Below are 7716 nucleotides of genomic sequence, written 5' to 3' on the forward strand. Positions count from 1 at the left end.
CAAACATAACCATGAAAGTTGAAATGGATTCACCTAGGCACCTTCTCCCATACCTTTCTTATCTTGCTTATTTTATAAGGTTTGGGATGGGAGCCTTGTTTAAACACAAGCTAGCATTACACCCTAACTTTAAATATGGAACTGTAGGCAGCAGTGTAACCCAAGTGTTAATACAATAACTTTGACTGCAGACCTTAGCTGAACCCTAGAGCCCTGTGTATTCTGCAGTATAAATATAGCCATTTGGGGTGATCCTTTGCTTGGATAAAATGCTTCCATTCAAAAGTAATGACAGTGTTTAAATTAATTAAGTTATAACTGAAGTTTTTCCATGATGCTATCTTAGAATAATAACCTAGTAGTGGTACACACGGCCTAATCAAAATCAGGCTTTGTGGTTTTAGGTAATATACAAACACTCCTGTAGACCTGAGGTTAACGAAGTAGAGCATTTCTAAGGGAATTAAGCACCTCAGTCTCACGTTCTGAAGTTACTTCACTACATAGGACCAGATTTTTGAATCTTTGCTTTCAACAGAAGCAAAGGGCAAATGATAAAGAGAGAGCTGCAAATTATAGGTGCTACTTTCAATAGGCCTCAGGTGCCTGGGTGAACTTCTACAGCTATTTGCACCTATGTACTTTTAAAAGCCTGAGCTTAGCTCCCTTGCTTTTAAAACTGGGAATTAACACTGAAACACCTAAGCATGAGCAGAGAAATGTGAGCCAAAGTATCTTTAGAAAGCAATTTTCAAAGGTATACTGTTACATCAGGTTGTAAATAAGGTGCCTGAGAAAGGTGTTTTTTTTTTTTTGTAAGAGTTGCAGAAGTAACTTGAAATATCCTGCCAGGCATCTGTCTGCATACTTAGGGGGCACACTATTTAGAAAACCAGTGAGCTAAGCGCTCCACACCTGGTAGTTAGGGTTCTAAGTCACTGTTGAAAATACTGTCTTTAGAGTTGTTCTGAAGTAACTTTACTGGACCTAGTAAATGAAAGCACAAAGGAATAGTTGTTAAAAGCAAATACTTACAGCTAAAGAAGGCTTTTTATGATAAAAGAAATGGTATGTCATGTGTAGCGTGCCTTCTAATGTTAGCAGCTCTTCTCTCTGAACCAGTGCTGTGAAGTCAACATAAGGTAGAAGGAAAACTCCTTAAAGGCACTGACTCGCTTTGAGCTTCACTTGTAGAAATATTTTTTTTAACCATGTCTTATATAAATTAATTTAGTGTCAATTGTGCTGAAAGGATATGTTGGCTCTTGATCTTATTGCTCACAGGCAGTTTTTTATATATCAGAGAGATAAGAAAGATTCCATCAAATCACAGTACTTGAAAGAAAGAGGCAGAGAGATCTCCCTCCTTCCTCCCTTCCTGTACTTTTTAGCCACAGGAGTTTCTGAAAGTGCTGTGTTGCTGCTCCCCTCAGCTCTCCAGCATTATCCTACAGTTTAGACCATCCCTAGCACCTCTTTGCAATAGAGATGTATGAGGTTGAGATGAGATTTAGTTAAGCTGGTGGAATCAGGAAGAGGGCTTGAACGTGGTTACAGTGCAGGATATACTTAAGGGATTTTGGACTGCATCTGAGCCAAGCCTGTGTTAATTTTGAAGCTAATTTGAGATCAAAAGCACAGAGACTGTTTGAAACCTTATCTGAATCAGACTGCCAGATCATTTAAGGCAAATGTTAAGTAAGATCACTTCAATTACTCAAATTAGTTAATCTTAGTAAGTGGGATTGGGGCTGATCAGGGGCTGATCTCCTACTGTTAGATTACAGTAGTAAGTGGGATAAATTAACTTACATATTTCTTAATGCTGTGGCTAGGCATCTAGACAGCTAGCTCATCCATATCTGGACCACAGAGGTAGCTATAACCTGAGCTCACAATTCCAAGGCTGTTGTCTCCAGCATCTAAAAGGCTCAGCGTAAGGGTATGAATTTTGACCCACCACCAGTTTGGGCACAAAGCAGTTCTCACCTTTACAGGGTCATTGCCTTAGAAATCCAATAGCATAACTCTATTCATATATACATAGTGTGTGACTCTTCATGATAGCTGAGAGGCTACAGGAGAGTTTCACTGTGATAAAAGATATTAAAAATATCTTAACTGAACCAACAGGATGGTCAGATGCCAGCTGAAATGTTGACAAAATCAACTCATTTAAAGATGCACCTGTGTATGAGGAAGTTTAATTTGTTTCATCTGTAATGATTTATTTTAGGAGGTAGGTAGTTCTGATATCAGTTTATAAGTAGAAAATTTTGCAGAGCCTTTTTCTAGCAGAGCAAATTTCACAACTGGTTTTGACTTGCATTTTCCATGGTTTCAGAATTTAGGTTTGGTAGCAAGGACTGAGAACTGGAGATGTGTAGCCAATTTTCTGGTCTTTGCTTCCTGGTACCAGCCTTAAGCAAGGTCCCTTCATACATCTCTGCCCTTCTTCCCAGCCAGTAAAGCAACTATCAAAACTTGTGTCCATCTTAAAAGTGAGTTGAAGCCTTTGAGTGGCTATGGAAGTGAAAAGGTCTTTTACTTTTCCACCTGTTTTTAGGCTGCTTAAGACTTACGCCTCTTAAGCCAATCTTTCCTTTTGGTAATTTCTTCTCCTCCTTGGAGTAAGGAGAATGTATAAAGAAAGCTACTTAAGAAAAAATTGTGGTTAACAATAAAAACAATAACAATAATGTTTACTATGAATTACAAATTTTCATCTCTCAAAAATTCAAACTTGTGGTTCAAACTACAGCTGGGCATTGGTATGATCTTTTTCCTTGGTATGTGTGCAGCTGTTTCTGGTCTTGCAGAAAGAAACACACATATTTTAACAGAGAAAGTGGGCCCAGCTCTGAGAGTTTCATTGTGCCACTCTGTGGAGGTACATCAGTACTGTTCTGCAGAGCCCACTTTCACAGGAGCCCTGAGCAGGCTGGTGGCTTAATAACATACCTAAATGGAAGCTTAGGGTAAGGCCATCAGATTAATTTTCACTCTGAAAGTCAAGCAGGATCTGAAAGCAGATTAAAGGCTGAGGCCCCAACCCACCAAGTCACCTTACTTATAAAAGAGGCTAGAGGAATCAATAACATATGTAATTTACAGCACAGCAGTAATAGTAGAATTTTATAGTGGCTTTCAGTTATAGCATTGCAATTGATTTCTTTACCTTCTGTGTATTAAATATTCATAACACTTGCTGTGTTGTGTTATGCAGAGGACCAGAGCAAACCAAGTGATGTGTGTTAGGTCCCATTTCAGCTAAGATGTCTCAGTGTAATGTTGCTGCACATTTTATTCTGGGTGCCTTTGGTGTATGACAAGCTCCCATGGCTCACATATTCTTGACTGTCTTTCCATATATTTCACAAGTTCACAAGACATACTTGTTATTAACACCAGAAAGTTCTTGTTTAAAAAAAAAAAAAAAAAGACAGATTCTTTTGTAAATATAAGCAACATCTGGTTGTGATTGGGAAGGAGATTGGCATTGAAAGTCATTCTGAGAGGTTTATAATGCTTGCCCTAAAACTATCTACAAAATCCCCTCCCTCTTCTGCCCCAAGCCCTAAAAAAATTTTTTTTTTCCTTTGATACTCTGACACTTTCTCTAAGGAAAGCTCTGGTAGGCAACAGTGCTTAAGATCCAAGGGAAAAGTTCTTATCTATTGCCTCAAGCTACAGCCTTTACCTGCTTAACACCTGTAGTTTGATTGATAACACTTTACAAGATATGATAAAGACGTTTAATACCATTAGTAATATTCAAACACTAGTAATCTTTGCTCAGAGTTATGGGTTCAGCCATTACCAATACCAGTTCCTATTTTCTGCTGCAAGCCAATTGATCGGGGTGTGCAAACTTTACTTTGTACATGCAGTTCCAGTACGAATATGACCAAGCACATTCTTGTTCCATGATTAGATCTGTATGAAAATCAAGAGGAATTGACTCCAGTTACTTTATGCTATGAAGTAGCTGTGGACAAACACATCAATGGGACAATAAAGGAGATCAGCTGAGAGCTCTGGTGCATAAACACAGCATGAAAATGTCTCGAATATTTTTTTCTGCGAGACTCTTCTCAGATGTGTTCTACTGTCTGGTGAGATCCTCCATTGGTTTGCACCTTCAGGCACATTTGGGGTGTGACAAACACATTGCCAAGAGCACAACCCCGTACTTCACTCTGCAGTTCTCCTGGTTCACACCCTCGCACTTTTGGTGCTGAAGGAATGTCATATTGGCACACAGAGCCTGTTTTTTTCCCCACTCTGGCTTCTTGTGTGGTTACTGTTTGTTTTCACAAAGTGAGTGCAGGCTGCTCTGTAGTGGTGTAAATAATTTTTACCAGATGCCGGTAAACATCAGAGAATCAAACCAAAGGAAAAAAAAAAAAAAAGAAAATCAGAAAACATGATCATCTTAATGTCCCCTGGGGCTGTGCAGCCCTACTAGCAGCCTGGAGACCTTTAGAAAATGAAATTTCAGCTCAGTGAGTCTTGAAGTGAGGAACAGGCCAATCCTATAAGAGATCCATAAGTCGAGGCAGTTACTTGGACTGCTGGTATTTAAGGATAACCTTATCAGATAATTACAGAATCACAGAATGTTTTGGGTTAGAAGGGACCTTTAAGGATCACCTGGTTCCACCCCCCGCCACAGGCAGGGACACCTCCCACCAGACCAATTCTGCTCAAAGCGCCATCCAGCCTGGCCTTGAACACCTCCAGGGATGGGGCATCCACAGCTTCTCTGGGCAGCCTGTGCCAGGGCCTCACCACCCGCTGAGTGAAGAATTTCTTCCTTATATCTAGTCTAAATCTACCCTCTTTTAGTTTAAGGCCATTTCCCCTTGTCCTATCACTACACTCCCTGACAAAGAGTCCCTCCCCAGCTTTACTGCAGATCCCGTTTATGTACTGGAAGGCCTCTAGAGACTTTAGTCTCCATGGAGCCTTCTCTTTTCCAGACTGAACAACCCCAACTCCCTCAGCCTCCCTTCAGTCTGTGCTCCAGCCCTTTGATGGTCTTCATTGTCCTCCTGTCGGCTCACCCTAACAGGTCCATGTCCTTCTTGTGCTGGGGACCCCAGAGCTGAAAGGTCTTCAGGTGGGGTCTTATGAGAGCAGATCAGAGAGGCAGAATCACCTCCCTCACCCTGCTGGCCATGTTTCTCTTGATGCAGCCCAGGATACAGTTGGCTTTCTGGGCTGCAAGTGCACCTTGCCAGCTCACGCTGAGCTTCTCATCAACCAACACCCCCAGGTCCTTCTAAGACCTGCTCTCAATCCATTCTCTGCCCAGCCTGTATTTGTGCTTGGGATTGCCCCAACCCAGGTGCAGGACCTTGCAGTTGGCCTTGTTGAACCACATGAGGTTTGCACAGGCCCACTTCTCAAGCCTGTCCAGGTCCCTCTGGATGGCATCCCTGCACCACACAGCTTGGTGTCATCAGAAAACTTGCTGAGAGGGCACTCAATCCCAGTGTGCATGTTGCTGACAAAGATACTAAACAGATAAGTCTTAATAGCATTTTATAGTTACCATTATACAGTGACAAAGCGGCGAAGGATCAGGGCCAGATCCTCTGAGCTTGCCAGTCTTGTCCATGTTTTTATCTCATTCCAAACCAGCGCTCTTGTGTGTTCCTCTGTAACATCAAATCCCACCCTCAGAAAAGGTCTTGCAGCCACAGGGGTTGTCCACAGAAGGCTACCTAGCTCTGACCAGCTCCCAGCGTAAAATTAATGAAATAAGCATTTCCACTCAGCCTAGGTGCAATGGCAGTTGGCAGCTGGCTGGAGCTGCCCAGGGAAGAAGGCAGAGGTCTCCCTCACATCACTCTTGCTTCTTCAAAGAGACACAAAGAGGGATGATGTTTATAAAGTTCTTCATGGACACCCATTCAGCAGGAAAGTATGTTTTAATTTTTGTGGGGTGTTTTTTTTTTTTTTTGTAATATTGTTAAATATTAACCTCAACTATCTTAGCAAATAACAGAAAGTGCCTTAAATACCTGTTCAAAAAGCAATTTTATTGGGAGCTCCTCAGCAGGACAGTTGTGCTTTTTTATTTCTTCACTTCCATTGCAGAGAGTTGCTAATTAAAGATGTCATGTGGACCCACACAGGAAGGAAAGAATTTCACAAGATATCCTGTTTCCCACCCGAAGGATGGGAATAGAGTGGGGGGAGAGAGAATGAATCAAAGGATGAGCACAAAGATATAAAGTTAAAGCTGCAATAGTGACAATAAAGGTTTGTTCTTTTCCACAGGAGCCCGTCCCAAGAAAGAATTCCTGGTGGGCCACTTCCTGTTCACATTGCTGTCTTTCTCACGAGAATCCACTCTTAATCCCTGTGCCTCCTCGTGGGCTCTGACAGATGGTGGCATCCTACTGGACTCTGACTGAGCAAAGCAAGAAAGAGCCAATGACATGATACAGCAGCAGTGGTGCTGGAGTGTGAGGCAAAATCCACAGCCAACACTCACAAGAACTGCAGCAAGAATGAAAAATACTTACGTGACTGCTTGTGGCAACTCCAGATAAAAATAATGCAGAGATACTTCAAAAGCTCTATCCTATTTTGTTTAATGCATGTTAGGTTATATCTATGGGGTCCTGATTCTATGAAGAGATTTCTTGAGAAGTGTTAATCACTTTTGATGCTTATCCAGAAGGCTTAGGAATAATCAAGAGATCTTTGATACTCTGTACAGTTGCCCTTGGAATAACTGTTCTGCCAGCACTGCTGTTAATCTAAACTCCTATCTTATCTGCCTTGAGTGAAGAACACTCTCTGAGAGGGCTTGAGAAAACAATTCTTGCTAAGTAGATGTTGTAAGGATGGTACTGTTAGGTTGCGTAGTGCCACACTGCACCTGTGTACTGGCACTGTGCATATCATATGGAGAAACAGGAAGCACTGGGAAGCTGAGGTCCACTGAATCCTGAGATTAATTAATCACAAACTGTAGGCTTGGAAACCACTACCTTTAACTTGGTTACTCTTGTAGGTGCACAAAGAAACCTATTTAGACAAGACTTTACCTTATGGAAAATATCCAAGTTTTTAAACTGTTAGCTAAAAACAGTGGCTTTGATAAAAGGAAGGTAAAGAATCTCATTCTCTCACTCTTCTCTCACTAGTAAAACCAACTTATTAACCAGTTGTCTCACGCCAAGTTCCAGAAATTAGGTAGAAAGACAACTAAACGTGAAAGACAGGTGATTATGGAAAAGTCTGTCAAGGCGTTTTCAACCTGGAGGCAGACTGGTATAAAACAAATACAGAAAACGTGTGATGCAGACATAAGAAAAAAATTGATAGATCTGATTTTTTTTTTTTTTTTAAGAAAAAGTTATCTCCAGAATCTAAGAGGGACTTCCGTATTCAGTGAGACTCAATTACTGGACAGAAATAATCAACAAGCCACTGAGTAAAGAACTCTTTTTCTCCCCCAACCACTTCCTTTTTGGAAATACCTTTTATTCCTGATAGGTTGGAAGAAACTTGACAGGAAATTGATAAGAGAATGGCAATGCTGTTCTTTAGATGAAGAGTCTGACTGGCTGAGTGTAGCCAATGAAGCTCATTGGTGACACATGAATAAACACCAAGCCAGAGCCCTGCCCTGGAGGGTAGCATGAGATTGTGCTGTTCTAGAGAAAGTCCTAGAGACAATCTTGGAATGTTTCTTGT

General features: G+C 41.3%; 1 long non-coding RNA gene across 1 annotated transcript in view; it reads left to right on the forward strand.

Moving 5' to 3' along the window:
• The window catches only part of LOC106043839 (uncharacterized), a 101956-nt gene extending 95150 nt beyond the window's left edge, over positions 1–6806 (forward strand). The window contains exon 6 of the long non-coding RNA XR_010829509.1: positions 6289–6806. This is a non-coding gene — a long non-coding RNA (uncharacterized lncRNA). The remainder of the gene's footprint in view (positions 1–6288) is intronic.
• The last annotated feature ends 910 nt before the right edge of the window (positions 6807–7716 follow it).

This window comes from Anser cygnoides, chromosome 2, assembly GCF_040182565.1.
Source record: "Anser cygnoides isolate HZ-2024a breed goose chromosome 2, Taihu_goose_T2T_genome, whole genome shotgun sequence".
Taxonomy (NCBI): domain Eukaryota; kingdom Metazoa; phylum Chordata; class Aves; order Anseriformes; family Anatidae; genus Anser; species Anser cygnoides.